This window comes from Artibeus jamaicensis, unplaced genomic scaffold, assembly GCF_021234435.1.
Source record: "Artibeus jamaicensis isolate MK-2021 breed Jamaican fruit bat unplaced genomic scaffold, CSHL_Jam_final contig_414, whole genome shotgun sequence".
NCBI lineage: Eukaryota > Metazoa > Chordata > Mammalia > Chiroptera > Phyllostomidae > Artibeus > Artibeus jamaicensis.
The window spans coordinates 4,882,852-4,909,836 of NW_026521822.1; the positions used below are offsets into that span (position 1 = coordinate 4,882,852).

The 26,985-nt window shown below is 39.4% G+C and overlaps 1 pseudogene; it reads right to left on the minus strand.

Moving 5' to 3' along the window:
* Positions 1-10,825: 10,825 nt before the first annotated feature.
* LOC119039470 (synaptophysin-like protein 1) lies at positions 10,826-17,871 on the minus strand (annotated as a pseudogene).
* Between the last annotated feature and the right edge of the window lie 9,114 nt (positions 17,872-26,985).

The following is a 26,985-nucleotide window of genomic DNA, read 5'->3' on the forward strand; positions in this document are numbered from 1 at the left end:
TTTCATTTAACATGGAAGGACAGATAAGGTGCTTCTCAGATAAGATCAAATTCAAGGAGTTCATCATCACCAAGCCCTTATTATATGAAATGTTAAAGGGACTTATCTAAGAAAAAGAAGTTAAAGAAACATGAACAATGAAAGGACAACAAACTCACAGTTATTAACAACCACACCTAAAACGAAAGCAAACTAAAAGGACAGCTAGATCAGGAGTGGAAACATAGAAATGAAGATCTCAAGGAGGGTTAGCAACAGGGGAGTGGGAGGAGGAGAAGGGGGGAGAAGGTGCAGAGAATAAGTAGCAGAGACAGTAGATAGAAAATAGATGGGGGGGCAAGAATAGCATGGGAAATATAGAATCTAAAGGACTTGAGACACATGGTCATAAACTAAAGGGGGGGTAATGGTGGGGATGAGGGGTAGGGTGGAGGGGAATAAAGGGGGAATAGAACAACTGTAACAGCATAATCAATAAAAAATTAAAAAATTAAAAAAAATTAAGAGTGTGATATTGGCGCTAACGTAGAAAAACCAATGGAACAAGTTTAGAGATCGACCTGCATGTCTAAAGATATTTGACCTGTGTTAACTACTCATTTCTATTCTTTGTTAGCAAATAGTTTTTTTTTTAACTCTAACTCCTCAAATGTTTAGCGTTTTTTAAAGATTTTATTTATTTTTTTTCAGAAGGGAAGGGGAGGAGAGAGGGAGAGAAATATCAGTGTATGGTTGCCTCTCATGTGTCCCCTGCCAGGAACTGGCCTGCAACCTAGGAATATGCCCTGACTGGGAATCAAACCATGATACTCTGGTTCGCAGGCTCACACTCAATCTACTGAGCTACACCAGCCAGGTGTTAGCAAATACTTTTGTTTTTGGTTTTTTTATGATAGTATATTGAATTTCTACATCCATTGAGATAATCATATTTTTTTTACTTTTGAATTGATCTGAATTTTTGCAGGTTAGTAACTTTCTTTACTGTTCTAGAATGTTTGTCTACTCTAAGATCATGAAGATGTATTCAAATGTTCTAGCAAATTTATAATATTATCTTTCACAATTAGATCTATGATCCATGGAGAAATTATTTTTGTATGGTGGGGACAGGGTGGCTAAGAGTCATATTATAGTCTATGTATACATTCTACTTTCCAAGCACCATTTATTGGACCATTAAGCTAACTAAGCAGAGACTTCAGGGACACACATAACAAAAAAAAATGGAGTTTACAAAATTAGATCAGAAAAGTCATGAAACAAATACACAAAATTGATAATAAATAGCAGCAAGAACTGGAAGGCAGACCTACTGACAACAAATTCCCTTAGTTTTTTGTCATCTATTAAAGTATTTGTTGCTCTCATACATTTTTGAAGAATAATTTTACAGGGTACAAAATTCAGGTTTTTTGTTTTTTACTCTTGTAACACTAAATATTTTACCCCACTCATTTCCTCCTTGCATGGTTTCTGAAGAGAAACCATACATAATAGTTATGTTTATTCCTCTATAAATAAGATTTCTTTTTTCATTTGCCTTCTTTCAGAACTTTTATTTTTTATTTTCTTTAACATGAAAGTAATATGCCTTGTAAGTCACTGTTTATTATAAAAGTTAAAAGACAAAATTATTTAAAATAACTATAGTTAGAATAGCAGCTGATTTCTCAATACAAGCAGTACAAGCCAGAAGGGAATGGCAAGAGATATTCCAAGTAATAAAAAGCAAAGACCTGCAACTAAGACTACACAAGCCAGCAAGGCTCTCATTTAAAATGGAAGGTGTTCCCCACACAAAAGGAGGTTAAAATAATATATTTCCATGAAACTAGCATCACAAGATATGCTAAAGGATCTGCTTTAAGAAGTTGGAGGTATAGAGTGAGAGAGAGAGGAAGACAGGTACAAAAGGAAAAAATGGCAATGAATAAGTACCTATCAATAGTGACCTTAAATATAAATGAATTATATACTCCTATCAAAAGACATAGGGTAGCTGAATGGATAAAAAAACATGACCCACATATATGCTGTCTACAAGAGATCCACCTCAGAACAAAAGATTTATACAGACCGAAAGTAAAGGATTGCCAAAAAAAATATTCCAAGCAAATGAACAGGGAAAAAAAACCCAGGGTAGCAATACTTATACCAGACAAAAACGAATTTCAAAACAAAGGCCATAGAAAGAGACAAAGATGGTCATTTCATAATTCTAAAGGGAAGAATACACTAGAAAGCTATGAACATTGAAAACATACATGTACCCACCATAGGAGCACCAAAATATATAAAGAAAGTTTTGAAGGACTTCAAGAAAGAAATAGACAGCAACACACTTATAGTAGAGGATTTTAACACCCTACCATCAACAATGAATAAATCTTCTAAACAAAGAATCAACAAGGACATTGTGGCACTGACTGACATGCTAGATCAAATGGGCTTAACTGGTATATACAGAAACTTTCACCCCAAGAAGCAAAGTATGCATTAAAATGCATATAGAACATTTTCAAAGATACACCACATGATAGGACACAAAACAAACTTCAACAAATTCAAGAAAATTGAAATCATATCAAGCATTTTCTTGGACCACAAGGGCTTAAAAATAGGGTATTTTTAAGGACCATAAATAGGACCCATAATGGGTCCCATAAATAGAACCATATCCAGGTCATTAACAGGCAGATAGCAGAGCCTTGTCATAAACATTTACCACTTTCTCTAGGTGACCAGCAACAGTTCACTGATTAGTGCTCTTTCATCATTTTTGTGCCTAAACTAGGCTATGATATAACAAATAAACCTCAAATCTCAGTGAATCAAGATACAGAGGGAGGAAAGAAACATTATATCCTGAAATTAAACTAACTTACAATATTTTTTTTAAAAAAATCACTCCCATTTGGGGCATTAATGGTATTTGGGCAGAAAATTCTTCATCATGAGGGTTGACCCAAGCATTACAGAATGGTTGGTATCTTAAGGGCCCATCCATTAAAAGCCACTAGTTCTCTCTAGTTATGAAAAACACAGCCACCCACATTTCAAACTGCCCCTAGGAAGAGACTAAGACCTACTCTCATCTGAGATGCTCACACATCTTCGTTTTGCCCAGCTTCAGGACATACTTAGGCACCCCTTCTCCTATGTTGCCAACTGTTATATTTCCCTTTAACCTTCTATTCGATTTTATGATTGGATTATTTATTGCTATATCTTTTTATTATTTCTTGCCATATCTATTGCCATTTTTGTGGAGGGAAAAATGAATAAATAAAGTGTAAATTTTCTCAAATTCATCACTTACATGCAACACAAAAGACATAAAATAATCCAAATGAAATTAGGGGATGTAAGCATTGTCATAGAGGAATCACTCAGTTCAGAAAAAAAAAGTAAAACTAAAATATTTTTTCCTGTTGGGAGAGGAAAATTCATTTACTTAATTAACAAACCTATTAATTACTATATGCTAGGCATTGTGTTATATGCTGGGTATATGGAGATAAATACAACACAGCCTCTGCCTTCATGCGGAGTTTGATCTAATTATAGAGATAGAAACGTGACAAACCAATTACCATGCAGTGTGTCAAAAGGTGGCCAAGAGCCTTAGGGGCACTCCTGATAGGTTAGTGTGCTCCATTTCTGCAGCTACTTAGGGACACTTTGAAAGGCCTGGTAAATGACTGGCTCAACTGTGGACTTCCAGCAACTCCCCAACCCAGTCATAGAAGGGGCCTTGGAGAGCAAAAGAAAGCTGCCAAGTTGCTGAAGGTCATGATCATACCTTACATTATAAACAGGTTAATAAATTCAAGTCCTTGAAATGTGGAACCTAGAAACCAGCTTGCAGCCAGTGCCAAAGCACAATCTACTGTATGATGTGACTAGACAATCATTGCTTGTCTTCCTCATTAGGCCAGTTGACACATTAGCCTCTCTGTTGCTTAATGATGCAATTGTTATTGTTGCTTTCCAAAGTGAAGCATCACATGGCTATACAGACACATGTGCAGAAAATATTTACAGCCTCTCCCAATGCAATGTGTGTCAAGGCAAGCTTTTCCACTCAATGCATTCGCTTTGTCACTCTACCCATGCACCTCCCATTTGCTAAGAAATAAGGGTCCAGGAGTGGCAACGTGACCCTATAAAGACATAAAATTCACACTATGAATATATCCTTAAAAATGGAAGGCTGTGTACTTGCAAGTACTTAAATCTGTTCAAATTTCAGATCTCTCCTGCTTGTTCTATGAATGCTGACTGTGATTCTTCAGAACCTTGCTCCAGTTCGGGCTTCAGACATGCTGAGAAATGAACCAGTAATCCAAGAGAAAGATGAGCCCATCTATTCTCTGAATTTTCAGAAACCAAATATGTGTATGCACTAAAAGAACAAGAATGTAACAGCTCCTCATGGTGCCCTATAGTGTCAGAGGTTTCCAGCCCAGGATTTGAAATCAGTAGCCACCTTACCAATGACTGCATCTGTGGATTGATTGATCCCTTGTCCCTTGTGGAGTTTTATGTGAGTGTCACAGAGCCCATTCAAAGCAGGAAGCTGTGTGTATGTGCATATGTACTTATGTGTGTCCCTCCTTTGGTATGAAGCTTTTCTTTTTAAACTCTCAGAGCATAAACAGAATAAGGAACTTGAAAGTGCTTTATAGACTATAAAACACATGTTAATGATAGTTGTGAGTTGCCACTTTATTACTGATGCCAATTGAAATCCTTGCTGTCACAATTAATTATCATCAACATATAAAAAGGGGAATTTTTATGATTTAAAAAGCTGCAACTTGAGTTCCTCTTAGGTCAAAAGAACTGTCTTTGTTAAGAATATATGCCTTATGGGAAATTTCGGTGTAGAAGGTAAAGCCCTAAGGAGATAAAGAAACCAAGATAAGGAAAGAAGCAATCAGAAAACCAATATGGGGACAGCTATGAAATCTGGGAACTGTGGAGTTCAAAGAACTTTTAAGTACTGGATATCTTACACTTAAATCTAATATCGTGCAAAACTTAGTGCTTATACTATAGCACTAATTTTTGTAGTGCTACATTATAAATCCTCCTATTGCCCTAAAACTTGAGGACACCCTCTGCATACCCAACCTTATAGATAGGAGGTAATTGGAGGAGTGAAGAACTCAGAGTAACATTGAGCATGGGGTGGCAATGTAGAAAAAAAAATTAGAAAGTACAAGATGAAAAGACAGTCCCTGGAACTGGACTTTTTTGGCTAAAGAAGGAATTCAAAGCCAATAGTTACCAGAAGAAATGTAAATTTACTCCACAGGGTCTTTTCTCCTCATGGGGCAGAGCTAATGGAAACATTGTGTGCTTGGCCCTGTTCTTAATACTTTAAGTGCAATAGTTCATTGAATCATTACCCAAATTTATGATGTTTTTATAACCACTTTACAGATAAAGAAGTAGAGACATTAAGTCACATGCATCTGATTGTGCAGTGAGTAAAAAAAATACCCGGTGTGGAATCTGAACAAATAGACTCTAGGGCCCATATTTTTGTTTGTATGCTTTGAAGCCAATGCCATTTGAATCTCTAAAGTCAAAAAACAAACAAACAAAAAAACACAGGTGATATTGGGCTTCAAATTCTTCTGTTTCACAATTTTCAACTAGTGGACTCAGGGTTGGGCCAAGTTTTGATGGTATTATGAGTCTACTGGAACACTAAGAAACCAAACGTCAACTCATAGCTTGCAAATGAGCCATCAGCCCATGGAGAAAAGAGCCCTTTGGAATGGCCTTGGTGTGGAAGGCATGCATCATCCCCACTTCTGGAAACAAGGCCAGCACTGGCCAGAGTATGAGGGGGAATCATAGGAACTGATCATGGCCCAGGGATGGTGCAGGCAAGATCAATAAAATTCCCAAGGAAGCTAATTCAAGTTTAGAGTAACCTCCAAGGTCCAGAAAGTGTTCATTCACAATAAGGATCACTTTTCTGTGCTTGTAATGATAAACCTGAAAAACACCAGCAATCCAGCCAACGTAGGATGGGTGACTAAGAGTATGGAGTGGTTAGTGGGGCCTCTGTGTGTGACCCCCCCCAACATGAGGGAGCAAAGAAACTGTTGAGGCGACTACTTCCACGAGGTCCCCCCGGTGCCACGGACACATGTGAGTGAATAAATATGGCCGAGACAAGATGAGATCTATTTAGGGGATGGTGGCGTGGGCTGTGGCCAGTTTCTCTGGGGAGAAAGAGGCCAGCAGTGGCCAGTTTCTCCGAGGAGAAAAAGGCCCTGAGCGCCTTTCTCCATAGCCTTTTATTGGGTTGTAATACACAGGAATACAGGGCGGCAAGGATCAAACAGTAGATAACATTTCAAAGAGGTCTGAGGGTTTCAGTCTGAGTGAGTGTCAGGAAGTGAGTTGCAGAAACTTTGGGAGACATACTTATTTCCTCTCGGACCCTTATCATATGAATAAAAGCACTCTTAGCAGAGCAGATTTCACAGGTTTATCAGCAAGTCTTTGTGATGTCAGATTTTTCCCCAGGACATGCTCTAGCAAGGCAAGGAGCTGCACCTCTCCCCATCAGGTATTCAGGCTTAAGGGGATTAGAGCCAGGAAGCGCTTCTCCCAGAGGACGTGGGGACTCGGGCTTTGACAAAGCCCCGGGGTGGGAGGTAGTCCATTGCTCTTTGTTGCAGCCCCCTGAGTTCTTCCTTGAAGGCCTCCCAGGTGATCAAGTCTGGCTTAGGTTGCCCCCCACTGTGAGGGGTCTTACCTGTCCTTGACTTTTGACCAAGCTCTGGGGGCAGGGAGAGGAACTGAGGCAGCATTTGCTACCAGAGACAAGCTTTGTCTCCTTTGGCTAGCATTCCAAAGGTCGTCTCTCGCCCTTAGCCACAAGGGGTAGAGATACAATTCCTAAAATCAGGCAGAGTGGTCTACTACAAGAAACAAATTGCCTCAGGGAGATATGAGCCAAGTTGACAAAGCAATGAGGATTCAAGAAGTAAAGAGGAAAACCAGAGTACTGGGTGAGATATGTAAGAGAGAAGTATAGCAGGTACAGAAGTATAGGCTGCTGTCTGTGTTTGTATTCTCAACCCTTTGGCTTAGGAGGCTGGGCAAACTTAAAGGACTCATACCACAAGTGACAATAATTACACGGCTACATTTGATTCTCCAAGGATCCCTGCTTTGCTCAGCCTCTTATATGTTCAGACTTTCCAGGTTATACCTATGGGTTCACGATCTGCCATCACCCAGGCCTTCTTCGAAAGGGAATGTCTTCTGAAAATAAAAGGAAATTTGCTTAAAACCTATTAAGAATCCTGAGATTTAAAAAAATTGGGCAGATGAAATTATAGTGTGGTGAGACTAGTGCTGTAGGCAGGAAGGTGGATCAGCCTCTTTATTGAGAAGTTTTCAGGGGCATATGAAGGCACAGTGCTCCCCCATACTTCTAATTACTTACTGGTGGCTAAATTTGTTTAATCAGCAATCTATTTTCTTTCCAATGCCCTTATTGAAAATTCTAGCACAGAGGTTTCTGGAACTCATCAATCTCCCTACCTGTAGCCTCAGCTCCTACCTAGAAAAGAGTAAAGTACCCAGGTTTGGGGGGGTGGTCTCATGATTACTTAGCACTGGGAAGAAGGGGGTGGTAGATTACATCTGAGGTCATTTTCTTCCATTCTCTTATCCTGCCATTACTTCCTATCCTAGGGAACAATCAGATGCCATTAAATGACCGATAGAAGCTAATATAGGTTTAATGAAATGAGGGCCTTGGATTGACTGTACTTGTTTTAAAAACTCTCTAGGCTCTGGAAGCAAAATTTATTTATGACTTGCTGCTCCCTAGGAAGGTAAAATAGGTTGTTTATTTATTTCTAAGTTAGAGATTGAAGGACTGAGATCAACAGTCACGCTCCCATGGCAAACACTGCTGTCTGGATACATGGACTTTGGATTCCCCTTTTCTTTTTCCTTCCTCCCATGATGAAGACTGAAAATGCTTAACACTCAGGTTTCAAGCTTCCTTAGCAACTGAAGGTTGTGCTAACAGAATTATGCTGAGAGGACTCTGCGAAGTATTTTTCCTTCCTGATCAAAGGAAGGAGGCCTACAGGAGATTACTTTTATGTGCCCCTTATTTCTGTCCTTTGGACATGGTTAGGTGAGACTATATAGTGCCTGGGCTGTGCCAGAAAAAGGAGGCCAAAAATGGCATTACGTGAGAACCCGGTATCTTGATGTCTTAGAAATGCTAAATTTACCTGGGAACCACCTCAAGACTTCTTCTCCAGAGTAAACAAAAACATATTTATTGTTTAAGGACCTCTGGTTGAGGTTCTTTGTTACTTGTAGCTAAACACATTCTTTCTGAATTTAGTTGCAGCAAACAGAGCAGGACAGATAATGTATCTGGAAATACAGAATGGCTGAACCCAGCACAGAGAGCAGTGAGGATGTGTATTATAGGCTGTGATATGGGTAATACATGCTCATTAGGTGATGACAAGACATTTGTTTTAGACTCTTGCCTATCATGGAGATTCAAAGCACACACCTACTAAGATGACAGTGTTAAGGGAAATGATGGGAAACCTTCAAAATGTTGAGTTATGCTGGCTATTTTTTGCAGCTTCTAGCAAGTTACTAAGAGGAAAAAAAAGAGTAGAGAACATCTGTCAGTAGGGAGAGGAGAAAAAACTCTGAGATGCTCTTTGTTGGTAACCAGCAAGCTAAACTAACTGAAAGTTCTGTAATTTGGCGACTAGCTGGAGTCAGAAGAAAGAAAGTGCAAACACAGCAAAAGATAAGACTGACAAAATTAGAAGCAAGCTCCCAAACTCCTCTCATTCATCATTCTTTCCCAGGCAAAGAGGACGAGCCTGCTGGCAAAGGTTTGATCAAAATGGTGTTTCCCACTCAATCCTATTGTTTCTAATTGCCTCAGAGTGACCATCACTAAACTCATAAAAACAGGAGTGAACAAAGCTGGTAGACCAGATCCTTGGCCATTACAGCTTGTCGAAGAGTGGTTAGCTGACTGTCTCTAAGCTGTTAGTTCCTTTGGGATCTTATTCAGCTTTACAGCTAAAGCCATGCTTTCTGAGAAGCCTCTAGGCAATGACTGAGGACAAAGTATACAAGGAGTGTACAGGAGTACAAGGCCTGGCTACTTCTGCCCCATATGGGCTCTTCTAATGCGCGGTTTTTGCTCCGAAGCTCCCTGTTAGGTTAGCAAAGACTTTTTCAAATGTGTATCATAGTCTGAGGCCTTCCCTGCCCAATTCCACATCTTTCACTATTTCATTTCACAGATGTTAGTTTGGTCTACATCATAGTCAGAAGGCTTTCCTTGCCCTACCATTTCACTATTCTTATTACAAGTATTACCCCCTTAAAAAATCTCTTACACTCCTAATTTTATCTCAGTATTCAGCTTCCCAACGGACCAAAACTGACACATTTATTGGTTACAGGAACTGTCTTGAGCAAAGATATCAGAAAGCCCACTAAGAATTTGAGGGCATTGTATTTATTGCAAGATACACCCTAAGGCTGGCCAACAACAGGCTATGACTTGAATTCTGTTGAACTCCTAAAAAAATAACAAGTTCCCTGAACCTTGATCTAAAATGAAGTGAGCTAAAATGGTTGTGCAATTTCTAAGTGGAGAATCTTACTTAATATCTCAGGCCATAAGGGAAATGAATACAGAATATTCTCCAAAGAACAGTTTCATAGGCTGCCAGATAGACTAACCAAGGAATTAAATCTTCTCCCATTTTCATTATTCCAGATCAAAAGAACTAGATTTGTGTTAAAGACCAGTGCCTATTACCCTTTTTCTTTTTCTTTTTTGAAATCCAAGTTGCACTTATTTTCACAATATCAATGCTAAATTCAAAATAGCAACTTTATTGAATCCAAGTGTTAAACGTTTCAAAAGTAAAAGGCAATCTTAATTTTTTAAACTTATGAGTAGGATCTGCAAAAATAAGTGGGCTATTTTATTCTACTTTCAAGGACACCATGTCTCAACCAGCACTTAAGTGCCACAAGCAACCAAGTGTCACTATGAGTAATGCCCGTACACATCAAAATGCCTACTTATTTCTACTTATGTAACAAGTATATTACATCAAACACTCAGAATAATGGAAGCTTACATCTCATATGATAGAATTACTAAATTAACTATACATCTATTAGAAATTTTCAACCTCTAGTCCCCAACAATTTTAGCATACCTGTTAAGTACTGCAGGTCATTTAGAAAAACACATACCCAGTCTTCGCAGTTAAAAGTTTTCATAACATGTAAACAGTGTTCAGATACAAATTCTGAAATTCTGAACTAAACATGTTTTTTTCCAAATGTGGTTTATGTAATCAAGGTGACTTAACCAGAGACAGGTCAAAGCCATACAAGCTGTACAAACTGACAGTAGTGTATATTCCAAACACAGACTTTCCTCCTATTATGTGACAATATAACTCTTTTTTTGAGTGAACATATATTTGAAGGCTTAAGGTGTAAACAACCTTGTGAAGAAATTAATGTTCATTTAAAAATGTATTATCTCATAATAGGCCCCTGAATTTTCAAATTTACAAGAGAGAATACATTTATATCTTAAATTTTTAGGAAAGGCACAAGCTTTATGTAAAAAAAAAGAGCAACAAAATTTTAAACCCACCAATTTACTGTAAAAGCCATTACTTTTATTAGAAACAAATAACGCTTTTCAAGATGTTGTCAATAGGTCATAGTATAAATGTACATTTCATACAGTGTACTTCTCTCTTTAATTATATTCTGGTAGGAGGTAGAATATCTCTCCGTTATGGGAAGAAGTGTTTAATTGACTGTGTTAGCTGATCTCCTTGTACACAAACCATGCATTTCCTCCCCAAAGTATCATATTCAGAGAGCCAAAGATCACAGATACATTTAGACATCCCATACTAGTCACAGAGCCAAAATAACACATTACTTCTTGAGAATTACAGGATGCAAGTTCCTGGACAATATTGTGACTGGCAGCTATTTTAATATCCATAAGAGCTTCAGCCCAGGCTGAAGTGCTCACCAGCCACAAGAAAATGGCAACAAGAATAACAACAATGTCAATCATGGGAATTTTTTTATTACCTCCATCCATACAGGTTTATGTAACCAACAGAGAGCAGAAGAACAGCAGTGATGTAGCAGGGGTCTCCAACCTGTGGCCAGAATGGCTAGGAATGTGGCCCAACCCAAAATCATACATTTACTTAAAACTTGAGATTTTCTTGTGATTACATGTCACAATGTATTTAAGGTGTGTCCCAAGACAGCTCTTCTTCTGGTGTGGCCCAGAGACTCCAAAAGGTTGGACACTCCTGTTGGAAGACAACACAGGATTGTGCAGAAGGGTAGTAATCTCTGGTAAGGATATGCTCCAAACTATACCACAAGTATTTACACTGGGAAGTGCCTGAAATGATACCTGATTCAACCTGAATGGATGACCAAAAAAGTAAGTGTAACTGTTTTATTGGCAAGTTCTTTTTAGTCAAACATCTCACTAGATCTTCTATTTTGCCCTGAAAACCTCCACAGGGGGCAAAAGCAAAGATAGAAGCAATCCTCTAGAGGACCTTGATGAAGCTGAGTGGCTTCTTGAGTGCATTAAGGTTGAGCTGGAAGGAGGACAACTTCTGAGGGAAGAAGAGAATGACAACCAGGACTGTGGGGCAGAGGAGAAGGGATACTGAGGAGAAAAAGCATCCCTTCCAGCAGGCAGATATAAATGGCAAGAGGGACAACTCTGGGAGGCAGGCCCAGGAGCCTGCCAGGAGGAGTGGCCTCTTTTGTTCTAAATGAAAGTTTTTATTGATCCTTCTGCATTGTAGTGTTTGAAGCTGGTACACTGCTGTTTAGCTATAGGCTGCTGTGCCATAAGAATCTACTCTGAGACTTGATGGAGAAAGTTAAAAACCACCCAGAGATCAGAGATTTGGTGCTTGCTATGGTAACCAGTGGTCCTGTGGATTTGTTCTCCCTGAGACAGTGGGTAAGAACGTTTCACCTACAGTGTCTGTCAGGGAGGAACAGTATCTGCAGATTGTGGGGCCCAAGGAGAGGTGCTCTGGCAAACACTCCAGAAGGCCATCCCAAGACAGGCCCAACTTTCCCCTACACCTTCCACAGTGGAGGCTGAAAACTACAATGGATTTTTGCTTTGTCAATGTCCTTTACTGCTGAGATGAAGGGGAAGTCTTCTGGGGAAGCTCCTGAGATGTTTTCCTTTGTAACGGAAGGAGAGAGGAACACACAGAAAGGTCTATTCTGCACCTTCACTTTCTTTCTGAGAATACAGTCATGTGAGGACTTGCTATCTGAGGCTGTAGGAGCTGTCTTGTGACTACGAGAAAGCAGGAGAATGGAAAAAACACAAATCCAGGCCCCAACATCTGAAACTACCCACTCCAGATGTCTTGTAGGGTAAGCAAACTGTTTTTAGGATTTCAGTCACTACCAGTTGGGTTTTCAGTTACCTGTAACTGAATGTGTGCTGATTGATCTAATCTCAGACTTCTTTGAAAGAAGTATTTACATTCTTTCTTACATGAGTGTCTCTAGTTATTTTTGTTACTTATATACATGCATCAAAAATTTTTAAAAATTAAATATATCTTCATAGCGATCACATAAAATATCAGAAAGTAAATAAAATAATTAGATTTTGAGCTCTATTTCCATAAAGTTTTATGATTACTGGTTAAGAAACATATTACCTATTCCAAATCACTGGATCAGTTCAAAATGCTAATAAAACATCCAGTCTTATGCATGAGATCCAATAGACTATGCCTTGAGATAGTTTTGAGATACGTCTCTAGCCTTGTAGATAGTGGAGGTAGCCAAAGCCCAGCAGCAGGACTTAGTCCCTGGTACTGGAAGAGGACCTTCTATTTAACCTAACTGCCACTGTATCCCTCTACCATTTGCCCCATGAGAGGAGATGGGGCTCAATAGGTACCAAAAAATGGTATAATGTGTTCCTTTCAAGCATCTCTAGAGACTGGTGAGAGCCATCTGGGACACTGACTTTCTAATCCCTAGTATTCATTTGGCATCATCCAGTGTGATACACTAATTCTACATATAACAATCTGAGGTCCAGAACTGTGGGGATGATTTGCTAAGTTCACTTTGCTACTTACTGACAGAGTAGGGGTGGGGAGTCAAACCCAGGTCTTTTGCTATCTGTCAATACCTTATTTACTGAACTTTTCTTTCCAAATGTGCAAGAACAAAAGTGATCTCTTCTTTTGTCTCGCTCCTTACAAAATATCTAATCCAGAGCTGTCATGACCATATTTAATAGATGCTCAAAAGATTTTGTGGGTTTTTTTTTTGAAGAAACGAGGGAAGGAAGGAAGGAAAGAAAGAAGGGAAAAAGTAAGGACCTTAGTGTGAAAATGAAAGACTTGCCTTGTGGCAGCTAAAATCAGGCTTGGGAACCCAAATTTGTTAGAGATTTTTTAATCCCAAATTATCACACTGAAATGAAGCATTCTATTGCCACATTATGATCCTTGGATATCACAGACACTTGACACTTACTTAATTGACTCTTTATGGGGTCAAAACTATCACAGACATACATATCTAAACTGCTTTTGAACAGTCATTGGAAGTTAAGTTTTCTAAAAATATTGTTAATGGGAGGAGATAAAGAATCTTACATTTCTCAGAAATACAAAAAAAAAGCTATCAGTAATCATTCATGCATGAATTAATTAATTAATTAATTCAATAAACATTATAGAGTATCTACTGCCTACAAGTGAATGATTAGCATTGTAGGGGACTCAAAGGTGAACCAGATGTAATATCTCAAAGAGAATAATAGATAAGACTTGGATGTCTATATCTAACAAATAATTGCATCACAAAACTATATAGAGCCATAGATGATAGATAGATAGATGATAGATAGATAGATAGATAGATAGATAGATAGATAGATAGATAGATAGATAGATAGTTATAGATACACACATGCACTTGTGAGCTCCCAAGAGAGGGCAAGTTAACAGACTTGGCATTGAGCCTCGGAGGGTGAGTGTCTCTAGCTCAGTGGATCTTGCCTCAACCACCCCTGAGATTTTGATGGTGGTTACTAGACTTGTATTGCCAGCCTGTTTTGACTTTGTAGAGGTTCTTTGATAGCAAATAAAAGATTCTGACTCAGCCTAGAGATCCGGGGTTTGTAGGAGGGTGAGACATGAGAATTTTCAGGAAAAGCCTCCCTGAGAATGTGAAATTTGAGGTGACAAGAGGAAGATGAACAGGAGATAGCCAGGTGAAAAGAGAATGAAGAACATTCAACCTAAAAAAAATACCAGAAGGGAAAATACCACATCTGACAAATTAAAAACTAGGTAGCAGGACTGAAAGCAGAAAGGAAAGGGAATCTAGGGTAAGACAAATCTGGGGAGGTGGGCAGCATCCTCAGAAGACATGCAAACAATATGGGTCTTCATCAGAAAAGAGGTGGAAAGCACACTGAAGTATTTTATTTAGGTGGAGTTTTATGTGCATTTTAAAATGCTTGTTAGTGAGTTAAGACTGAAATTATTTATTTAACCTCCAAGGAATGCTAGTAATAGAATAGTTCTCAAAAGACTTTCCTTCTCCAGATTTGATGGTCATGAAAAATTTCTTGGGTCCCCTTTGGTGTTCATCATCAGCAAACACTTAAAGAGCACTGACAGTGATCGGTTTCTGATCTGGGCTGGATAAAAGTCCAGTGCTGTGTTTGTATAATGACAGACTTAATAGATGCTGGCTTGTGGCATCAATGCTTTATCAGGAAAAATGGAAAGTTATTCTGAGCTAAGAGGGTAAAGAGATCAGTTTATGGAAAAGAGAGACTCCTTGTGCACATATTCTATAAACTACAGGTCAAAAGCCAGAAGAGGAGAGCCAAACATGAATAATGAAATCACACATCGAAAAGCCTGGGTGGAGTCAAGCATCTGACAGTTTCTTTTTAAGAAAAAGTTTACCTGTGTTTAAAGATAAGTGCTCTGAAGAAAAAGCAAGATAGCTAGCACATTCAGTGACATAGGTGAACTTTCAAAATTGGATTCATTTAAATAGCATGCCCTAGAGTGTTCCATCAGACAAGGAGGATCACAGTGGCTTCCACTGTATTTGAGGGGCACCTTAATCTCCAACAATTTACTTGTTCCTTGATATCTGGTGGTTAGGGACTGAGCTGACCTTACCTGAAGATTTTACTTTGGACAAAAAACCCAAACCCACATTCTAACTAAGAAAACTCCCAATGTAATGGAATTGTCAGAAAAGCCATAATCATGCCCCATTCACTTCCCAACACATTAAGCTTCATCCCTGCCTTTTCTCCACACTCATTTCTAAATAACTGCTGATGCTGAGGTGGGGAGGTTGGTCTGGTCTCTTTGCTAAAATGATCCCAATTTTAGCACTGAAAGTCCTGCATGCAAAGCAACCCCTACCCTCACAGTCTTAAAACCAAAAAAGGCCAGCATTCGTGCTGCCTGTCACATACCAAACCCAATAAGCAGAGATAGGGAATGAATTTTTATGGTGCTTTATTCAGATGGCTGGTGATCTGAGAAGACAGTGGGTTCACATCCTAACAGACTGTCTTAAATTCCATTCTAAAGTGGCCCTTTTTATAAGGAGAACAAAGTGTAGGTAAAGGGTTTGGAATTCAGGGGAAAGTTAACTGGATTTAAAAAACTGCAGCATTCTCACCCTGGGCAGTGGTGTTTAGTTGTGCCCCAGTCAGTCTTTAGCTGTGTCCTGGACAGTGGTCATCTCAATCTGGAGTACAATGGAGTACAATTCAGATACCATCTTGAATTGCTAGTAGTCTTCCTGAGGCACAGAGATGGAACTGTTTATGATCTCCTGGAGTCAGGGTGGGTCATACCTTCAGTTCCTGTAATAATAGCTTTTACATGCATTGATTACTAAGCTTATTAGCTATTACTTAAACTAAAATTTTCCAACCGAAAGTCCCCTATCAGTCTTAGGGAAACTGACTTGTTTGGTCATACTACCAAGGTGATGAGCACTTTCTGATAAACACATAAAGTGACCTATTTGCATCCCTCACATTTGACTTCTTAGCAGGTGTGGATATGTGTCATCTCCTGTGCTTCCAGAACATGCTTCAGTCCCCTGGATTGCTTTCCTCATCCCTCTCTCATTTCGTATTCCTCTTCTAACCAAAGGTTACTGTTTCTCATGATTCTGTCCTTAGCTTTCTGTTTTCTCTCTCCACCTTCATCCTCAGCGTGTTCCCAAATTCACATCTTCTTGAAACCTCAGAATGTGACTTTATAACTGGGGTCTTGATAGAAGTAATTAGTTAGAATGAAGTTGTACTGGATTAGGGTACTCCCTAAATCCAATAGGACAGGCGTCCTTATGAGAAAAGGAGATGACCCACAAAGATAGACAGAGACAGAGGGAAAAAGGCCATGTGACCACAGAGGCTAAGAGTGGAGTGACATAATTCCAAGCCAAGGAACTCCAACAATTGCCAGCAACTATTAGAAGCTCAGAAGAGGCAAGGAAGCATTCTTCTTTAGAGCCTTCAAAGGGAGTATGTCCCTGATGACAACTTGATTTTGGACTTCTAGCCTCCTGAACTGTGAGAGAACAAATTTCTGTTGTTTTATGCACCCCCAAGTTTGTGCTAATTTGTTACTATATCTCTAGGAAATCAATACACTACCTACTTAAGTAATTTTATTCAATCCTCATGGTTTCAGTTCCATCTACCTGTGATATCTATTTCTTAAGACCTGGCCTGGAGCTGTCTTCTAAGTTCTAGATCTGTGCTTCCAAACACCTGCTAAAGCAACAGGAACAGTGGGTCTCAGTGTCCTACATGTATTGTCTGTATAATACCTTTTATTCTGAATTTATCCCTTCCATTCACCTGCTCTCCCCTCAATAATTTTTTATCTAGGTTAGTGGCATCATCAAACAACTTCCTCCCCAAACTCAAATCTTGATTATTTCTCCTCCTCCTCTTTCTACATTTATCTGCCCATTAAAACCTCAACATTTCTTCCTTAGAAACCTCTCTCTGCAGAATATTGGGTGAAGCAGAGTTGTGTCCGACTAGAGCCAAGTGATCTTCAGAGGTTGGTTTCAGACTGAGGCACTGGGCAGATGGGGGGAGATCCAGCCCAGAGCCAGACTGAGTGATATTTGCATGAATTTCTGAGGGTATAGCCTACATATGGCTGGTTTCACCAGCCTGTCATTACAGAAAAAGTTCATACTTTTCTTTTATAATCTAAATTATTATGGCAGGAGATCTCATACTGCTTGTCTGCAGGACACAGGTCTTTCTCAAAGTGTCTTTGTGTTATTTCCAGAAGTCCCTAGAGGGATGTCTCATCCATATTCCAAATCAAACTGGTACCTGCTGGCATCAGAATGTGCATTTATCAGGGCCATTGTGGCCATGTGTGCTCAGAGGCCATTACAAATTAGCTTATGCAAGAAAAGAGAATAATTGGCTCCCATTTTTAAGAGAGATGCTGAGGATTTTCATGTGACTGAAGTAAAAATGGAGGGGACAGGGCCTCAATGACCAGAACCAGTGCTCGGTGCCTCCACATCACTTTTGTCCTCCTGTCTCTCACTTCTGTTGTCTTTGCTCTTCTTTATGTACTGGCTTTCTTTTCTCTCCTTAATCATATGGCATAGAACATGTCTACCTAAATCAATCCCAGAGGGAACTCAAATGAACTCTGCATGGGTCTCACATCCATGCCTGGGGCTGATCATTGTGTCCAGGGTAAGAGGGCTAGAGCTAAGAGGGCTCTGTGACTAGCTAGAACAGGTTCATGTGCCCATTTCTGCAGCTAGGAGGCAAAGTCTGTTACTAGGAGAAAGTGAGTGGCAGCCAAAATCAGTGGTTACCACCAGCTCTTACACATGTGTCTTTGTTCTCCTCTGTGTACATTCCCACTGCCTCCAAAGTTACATAGTAAAGCCTTGTCACTGCTACGGTCAACATGAGATAGCACAGGGGTACTGGTTAAGGCCCAAGTGGAAAAGTGCAGCACCAAGGAGGTAAGAAGGGCATTATTTCCTGTGAAAACACATAGTCTAATGCCTAAAGACCCCTAGTGAATTCAGCAGTTATATCTGCCACAGAATATGAGAGGAAGTAAGATGAAGTAAGATAGCGATCTCATCCAGGGTGTGATAAGAAGGTGAAAGATATTTCAGTAAGGTCAGGGACTATGTGCTAAAGCTGGCCTTATGAACTGCTGTTCAGTTAGCACCAAGTGAAATAGAGAGTTGGGAACTCAGAGATCAAACCCGAAGGTGAGTCTTATTGGCCAGAAAGTCTTAAAAAGTGAATGTGTCCTCACAGGGACGAATAGTCCAAGTGAATAAGCCAATTGGCTCTAAACAGATTCAAGATTCTATAACTTTAGAAGCCCTGACTTTTTACATTCTTCACAAAGCAGCAAGTCATGGGGGCTCCCCTGGAATCCCATTGCAAGTGTTTACCTTCTGCATTCAGGCCCCATTGCCACTCCTTATCAGCAACAACAGGGCAGCACAGTGACCCACTGGATTAGGGGCAACAGAAGCCAAGTGGGTGAAAGTGGAGATGTGAGCAGCACTGCTTGCTCCTGGAGTGGGAGCCCTGGGACCACATTTTGGCCTGGGTCAGCTGGCACAGAATGCAAGGCTGGTGGTTCTGCACAGCCCATCTGGTCCAGAGAGGCTGAGACTGTTGGCCCAGCCTTTGCCTGAGCCTTGACTGCAGCATGTCAATGGAGCCAAAGTTAGCAGCCAAGGCTGCTTAAAGGGACCATTTAGACTTACACTCACTTGTGGTATGAAATACAAATGACTGTATTTGCTGAGAATGGCTTGGGGAATAGAAGTTTGTGGTTTGACAGAGTATAATTAACACATCATCTACACAAAACCCAAAGATGGACTCTGCAGCACCACTGTGATTACTCCTAGGAAAAGCACTGTAATTGTGTTGTCCCATGCAAATGCACTGAGACAAATGTTTATGTGTCTGGATGAATGTCAAGGCAGATTAAGAAGTGCTTATGCCAGAGGTGGCTTCCCTGACCAGCATGAAGAGGCAAAAAGTGAGAGAAACTAGAAGGGGCTGGTTAAGTAAGTAATTCCTCAGGTATACAATAGAATATACAACAGAATATGATGAACAATTAGAAACTATATCACAGAATGTAAAAACTGAGGAAACATTGTAATTTTAGGACCCTCAAATGTTTATTACTTTGTCAGCTTTTTTAGTATTTCAAAAATTTCTCTTTGAACCTGGGTTACTTGTATAAGAAGAAAATTTCAATTGCCATTATTTGAAAAAACAACACCTAGAGGTCAGAAGGACATTTTTCAAGCTAAGAGATTTCTTCTTAATTATTCCTACCCTTTCCTCCCCATTCCCTACAACTGAGTCCTTCCCAGGAATATGTCAAGTCAGGAAATCCTTTCCCCTTTTTTTGCCTTGGGCAGAAAGTCCCGGGATCTAATCCCATATGAGAAACACACATAGTAAAATCCCACACATACACACACAGTAAAGAGAGAGTCATCTCAATGGGAACTTGAAAAATAAACTCTTTATCTTAATGGTGTTCTATAAAAACTGATAAAAGAAAAATGTGAATTATAACAAAAGGAACAGCACAGTGGCTGGCCATCTGTTATGAATGTTATAGAGGAGATTTCTGGAAGGAAATTGAGCTAAATTATCTCTAAGAACTCCTCTGAATCCTAAATTCTGTGAAATACATGTAAGCTATAATAACAGGAAGTATGGAGTTGGTGAGAAAATACTCTTTTAAATGGTTGAGATATGACATATATTTTCCTTCAACATACATTCTGTGACTTGTGGCACCACTGCCAGCCTCACCTTGGTAAACTGGCACTTTTATTATGTTCTAAAAATCTCACCCTGTTTGTAGCTTCTTTCTCCCTGAAGAAAACCTGGTATCTCCATCTCTCTCTCTCTCTCTCTGACCCTTGACAGTTCTGATGCTGACCTCTCCCTTCCCTCTGCCAGCCTGCACAGCCTGAATTGTGGTGAAGCTTCAGCTTAACCACCAGATGCTCAAATGACAGCATCCTCTCCGAAAGGGGCTCAACATTCCTCCATCTCTTTCTTCTTCTCTTCCTTCCCAGCAGAAGCGTCAAATCCCATGCAGCCGGGGCAGCTTCTCAGTGCACAAGGCAATGGAAAACAGAGCGAGCTCTGGCAGGGTAGTGCCTCATATCATACTTTGTGTCCATTTTAGGCCAAATATGTTCATGTATAGTACGTGTGGGTTTTAGGAGTTATTAATCTGAGCTAAACAAGATTTATTTTTTCCTGTCATGTTTTCGAGAAAGGAAGGAAAAAGAGGGAACTGATATTGGCTGAAAGCCGAGAGGCACATTTCACCTCACCCATTCTTCTTTTTTTTTTTTTTCAATTTTTTATTTTTTATTGCAACTTTGTTAAAAAGAAAAACAGAAAGACTAGAAGTAAATGTACCTAAAAAGATCCGGATGGTTGATGATTGGACTAGGATTACAGGAAGACTTTCTCATTATTTTATGCAAATGTTACCTTTGGTGTGGTTATATGATATTTTTAAGAAAAATATTGTTTATTATTTTTTTTTCTTGCAAGGTGGAAGATTTTATTTAATCTTTTTTTTCATGTAGGTGAATGTTTATTTATTTTATATTAAATTTTATTTAGTTACTTTTCAAGTACATTTTTTTTTTAATCTATTTCTCCCATCCCACGCCCCCCCCCCCCCGCCCGGTCTCCCCCCTCCCTCCCATTTCCCCCCCCAGTCCTCATCTCTGTGTCTTTCATACTTGTTCCTCAAAATCCCTCCCCCTTTTTCCCCTTAAGTTCCCTTCCCTCTTTCCTCTGGTCGCTGCCCACTTGTTCTCTATTTCAGCGTCTTTGTTTTTATTCTGTTTGCTTGTTTGTTTTATTCTTTAGCTTCCTGTCAAAGGTGAGATCATATGGTATTTGTCCTTCAATGCCTGGCCTATTTCACTCAGCATAATGCTTTCCAGTTCCATCCATGTTGTTGCAAAAGGTAGTAGCTCCTTCATTCTCTCTGCTGCATAGAATTCCATGGTGCATATGTACCACAATTTTTGGATCCATTCATTTACTGATGGGCACCTAGGTTGCTTCCAACTCTTGGCTATTGTAAATTGTGCTGCTATGAACATTGTGGTGCATAGGTTCTTTGATATTGATGTTTTAGGATTCTTGGGGTATAATCCTAGCAGTGGAATTGCTGGGTCAAAAGGCAGGTCAATTTTTACTTTTCCGAGAAAATTCCATACTGTTTTCCATAATGGTTGTACCAGTCTGCAATCCCACCAACAGTGAACTAAGGTCCCCTTTTCCCCACACCCTCTCCAACATTTGTTGTTTGTTGCTTTGTCTATTATAGCCATCCTGACTGGTGTCAAGTGGTGGTATCTCATTGTGGTTTTAATTTGCATCTCTCTGATAGCTAACGATATTGAGCATCTCTTCATGTGTCTCTGGATATTCTGTATGCCCTCTTTAGAGAAGTGTCTGTTCAAGTCCTTTTCCCATTTTTTAATTGGGTTCGATGTCTTCCTAGAGTGGAGTCGTGTAAGTTCTTTGTATATTTTGGAGATTAAACCTTTGTCTGAGGTATCATTGGCAAATATGTTTTCCCATACAGTTGGTTGTCTTTTTAATTTAATACTGTTTTCTTTAGCCATGCAGAAGCTTTTAATTTTGATGAGATCTCATTCGTTTATTCTTTCCTTTATATTCCTTGCTCTAGGGCACATATCCGTAAAAATGTTGCTGCGTGGAATATCTGAGATTTTCTTGCCAATGTTCTCCTCTAGGACTTTAATGGTGTCATGGCTTATATTTAAGTCTTTTATCCACCTTGAATTTATTTTGGTGTATGGTGTAAGTTGGTGCTCAAGTTTCATTTTTCTGCACGTAGCTGTCCAGTTCTCCCAACACCATTTGCTGAAGAGGCTATCTTTACTCCATTTTATGTTACTGCCCCCTTTGTCAAATATTAATTGACTGTAGAGGGTTGGGTTTATTTCTGGGCTCTCTGTTCTGTTCCATTGGTCTATGTGCCTGTTTTTATGCCAGTACCAGGCTGTTTTGATTACAGTGGCTTTGTAATACAGTTTGATATCAGGTATTGTGATTCCTCCTACCTTGTTCTTCTTTCTCAAAAGAGCAGCTGCTATTCGGGCTCGTTTATGATTCCATATAAATTTTTGAAGTGTTTGTTCTATGTCTGTGAAATACGCCATTGGTACTTTAATAGGTATTGCATTGAATCTGTATATTGCTTTGGGTAGTATGGACATTTTGATGATGTTAATTCTTCCAATCCATGAACACGGTATATGTTTCCATTTGTTTGTGTCTTCCCTGATTTCTTTCTTCAGTGTTGTGTAGTTTTCTGCATACAGGTCTTTTACCTCTTTGGTTAGGTTTATTCCCAGATATCTTATTTTTCTTTTTGCTATATCGAATGGGATTTTTTCCTTGATTTCTGCTTCTGCTGATTCATTGTTTGTATACAAAAATGCCATTGATTTCTGGATATTGACTTTGTATCCTGCTGTTTTGCCAAATTCATTAATTAGTTTGAGCAGTTTTTGGGTAGAGTCTATAGGATTTTCCATGTACACTATCATGTCATCTGCAAACAGTGACAATTTTGTTTCCTTCTTTCCTATTTGGATGCCTTTTATTTCCTTTTCCTGCCTGATCGCTGTGGCCAAAACTTCTAATACTATATTGAATAGAAGTGGTGAAAGTGGACAACCTTGTCTTGTTCCTGATCTTAGTGGAAAAGCTTTTAGTTTTTGTCCATTGAGTGTGATATTGGCTGTAGGTCTCTCATAAATGGCCTTTATTATATTGAGGAATGTTCCCTCTATTCCCATTTTGCTGAGTGTTTTTATCATAAATGGGTGTTGTACCTTATCGAAAGCTTTTTCTGCGTCTATTGATATGATCATGTGGTTTTTGTCTTTGCTTTTGTTTATGTGATGAATTACATTTACTGTTTTGCGAATGTTGAACCATCCTTGCATCCCTGGGATGAATCCCACTTGGTCAGGGTGTATAATCTTTTGGATATATTGTTGGATGCGATTTGCTAATATTTTGTTGAGGATTTTAGCATCTATGTTCATCAGTGATATTGGCCTGAAGTTTTCTTTCTTTGTTGTATCTCTATCTGGCTTTGGAATTAGGATGATGCTGGCTTCATAAAAGGAGTTAGGGAGTTTTCCATCCTTTTGGATTTTTTGGAATAGTCTGTGAAGAACTGGGGTTAGCTCTTCCTTAAATGCTTTGTAGAATTCTCCTGTGAATCCATCTGGTCTGGGGCTTTTGTGTGATGGGAGTTTTTTGATTACTGCTTCAATTTCTTTTGCTGTTATTGGTCTATTCAGGTGTTCTACTTCTTTTTCATTGAGTTTTGGGAGATTATATTTTTCTAGAAATGTGTCCATTTCCCCTAGGTTCTCAAATTTCTTGGCATACAGTTCTTCATAGTAATTTCTTACAATCCTCTCTATTTCTGTGGTATCAGTTGTAATCTCTCCTCTTTCATTTCTGATTGTGTTTATTTGTGTCTGTTCCCTTCTTTTCTTGATGAGCCTACTTAAAGGCTTGTCTATTTTGTTTATTTTTTCAAAGAACCAACTCCTGGATTCATTGATCTTTAGAATTGTACTTTTAGTCTCTATGTCATTTAGTTCTGCTCTGATCTTAGTTATTTCCTTCCTTCTACTTGCTTTGGGCTGTTTTTGTTGTTGTTCCTCGAGTTCTTGCAGGCGTAGAGTAAGGTCATTTGTTTGAAATGTTTCTGTTTTCTTTAGGTAGGCCTGTATTGCTATAAACTTCCCTCTCAGGACTGCCTTGGCTGTATCCCATAAGTTTTGGGTTGTTGTGAGATCATTTTCATTTGTTTCCAGAGACGTTTTGATTTCTTCCCTAATTTCATTCTTGACCCATTCATTGTTTAATAGCATACCGTTCAGTCTCCATGATTTTGGGTGTTTTGGGTTTTTTCCTTTGGGGTTGGTTTCCAGTTTCAGTCCCTTATGGTCAGAGAAAATGCTTGGTATGATTTCAATATTCTTGAATTTGTTGAGGCTTGTGTTGTGCCCTATCATGTGGTCTATCTTTGAGAATGTTCCATGTGCATTTGAAAAGAATGTGTATTTAGCTTCTTTGGGGTGAAGAGCTCTGTATATATCAGTTAGGTCCATTTCATCAAGGGTGTTGTTTAATGCCGCAATGTCTTTGTTGATATTTTGTTTGGAAGATCTGTCCATTTTTGATAGTGGGGTGTTAAAATCCCCCACTATAATTGTGTTGCTGTCTATATCTTTCTTGAATTCCTCTAAGATTTTCCTTATATATTTTGGTGCTCCTATGTTGGGTGCATATATATTTATGATGTTAATGTCTTCTTGGTGGATTCTTCCCTTGAGTATAATGAAGTGACCTTCTGGGTCACTCTTTATGGCTCTTTTTTTGAAGTCTATTTTGTCTGATATGAGAATGGCTACCCCAGCTTTTTTTTCTTGTCCATTTGCTTGGAAAATTTGTTTCCAGCCTTTGATTTTTAGTCTGTGATGGTCTTTTGTCCTGAGGTGGGTCTCTTGTAGGCAGCATATGTGTGGGTCATACTTTCTTATCCATGACGCTATTCTGTGTCTTGTGATTGGAGCATTTAATCCATTTACATTTAAGGTTATTATTGATAGGTACTTATTCATTGCCATTTTTGTACCTGTGTTCCTCTCTGTCTGTCTCTTTTCCTTCCTTTCCTTAAAGCAGACCTTTTAGTATTTCTTGTAGAGCTGGCTTGGTGGCAGCAAATTCTTTTAGACTTCTTTTGTCTTGGAGGCTCTTTATTTGGCCTTCTATCTTGATTGAGAGCCTTGCTGGGTAAAGTAGCCTTGGTTGTAGGCCTCTGTTTCTCATTACGTGGAATATTTCTTGCCAATCTCTTCTTGCTTGGAGTGTTTCCATTGAGAAGTCAGTGGCTAACCTTATTGGGACGCCCTTGTATGTTATTTCTTTTTTCTCCCTTGCTGCCTTTAAGATTCTCTCTTTGTCTTGGAAGTTTGCCATTTTAATGATGATGTGTCTTGAAGTGGGCCTCTTTGGGTTCCTCTTGAATGGGACTCTGTGAGATTCCTGGATTTGTGTGACTTTTTCTTTTGTCAAATTAGGGAAATTTTCTCTCTTACTCTTTCAAATATGTTTTCTATCCCTTGTTCTTCTTCTTCTCCTTCTGGTATTCCTATTATTCGGATATTATTACGTTTCATATTTTCTTGCATTTCTCTTAATCTCTCTTCATTCTTTCTGAGCCTCTTTTCCCTTTCCTGTTCTTTCTGTGAGATGCTTTCTACTTTGTCCTCCAATTCACTAATCCGATCTTCTGTTTCATCCACCCTATTTTTAATGCTTTCCACTGTGTTTTTTAATTCAGAAATTGTATTCTTCATTTCCTCTTGGCCCTTGCTAATAATTTCCATTTCCTTTTTCATGTTGATATAGTTCACAGTGAGATCATTGTAGCTTCCCTGTAGTTTCTGGTAGCTGATTGTGAGCTCTTTGAAATTCCTGATCACCAGTGCTTTGAATTCAGTATCTGATAGTTGACTTGCCTCTGTTTCATCTAACATTCTTTCTGAGGATTCCTCCTTTCCTTTCATTTGGGGATTGTTTCTTTGTCTTCCCATTTTTTGTGAGACTCTTCTTGTTAGCCTCAGCTTCTTAGATTAATCTGTTTTGACACCCTGGGTTTATGGTATGAACTTTTGTGGTGGAATGCCTGTGAATTTCAATGGTGTAGCCTCTTTTGGTTATCCTGTTGTTCTCTGCTTCCACCTACTCAAATATGCAGCAACTTGTGGCTTCTCTCCTGCAACAATGTGCAATTTGTCTCTCTGACTCTACTATTGGGAGGCCTGTTCTATGGGTCCAGCTCTGGTCTTTTTATATTTTCAAGTTGATTGTGACTCTTGTGGGTAAAAGAAAGAAATGATAAGGAAAGAAATAAAAGGAAGAAAGAAAAAAATGGTAGGGGAATGGAAGAAAGAGCAATAAGTTTAGAAAGAAAAGAAAAAGAAATAAAACAGAAAATCCGGGAAAAGAGGACAAAAGTATGGAAAGATGAAACAGTAATAAAGTTTAAAAGAAATAACAGATTACTTTAAAAAAGCAAAAAGATAAAGAAAAGGAATGGAGAAGGAAGAAAGGTAAATAAAAAAAAAGAAAGAGAGAATAAAAATAAAATAAAGTAAAAAAACAAAAAAACGCACCAAAATAATCTCTCAAAAACAAGCTCAGAAAAAGGAATGTCACTTGTTGGCTTCAAACTAGCCGAACCGGTTTTTCTGGTTGCAGTTGGCTGAGGGTCAATTGTTGTGATTTTTTCAGCCAGCCCCTCTCAGGATCCAGTCACTTGGCGCCTCTCCCCCAGCTCCCTACAATGGGGAGCTAGGACTTTCTCGCAGCGCTCCCCTCCCAGGGGTTAGTGCCATAGTCTGGTTTGCTGTGTTTGCAGGCACCTGCACCGGCCTAGTTGCCTGGTTCCCTCGGGATTGAGCACAGGCCTGCCCCCGTTCAGTTGGGAGGCCCCAGACCCTCTGCCCAGTCCTGGGCTCGCTGCCAAGCTGGGTGTGAAGCAGACCAGGCTGCCGTGTCTACTGGATTCAGAGCCCCAGGCTGCACCTCTGAGTTCTCCTGGGCTGGCAACCACAGAGTGTTTGACTGGGGCCCTTTGTCCTCCGCACCCTCTCTGTAAACTCTATCAAACAAGTCTCTCCTGGCCCCCCACCTTGCTT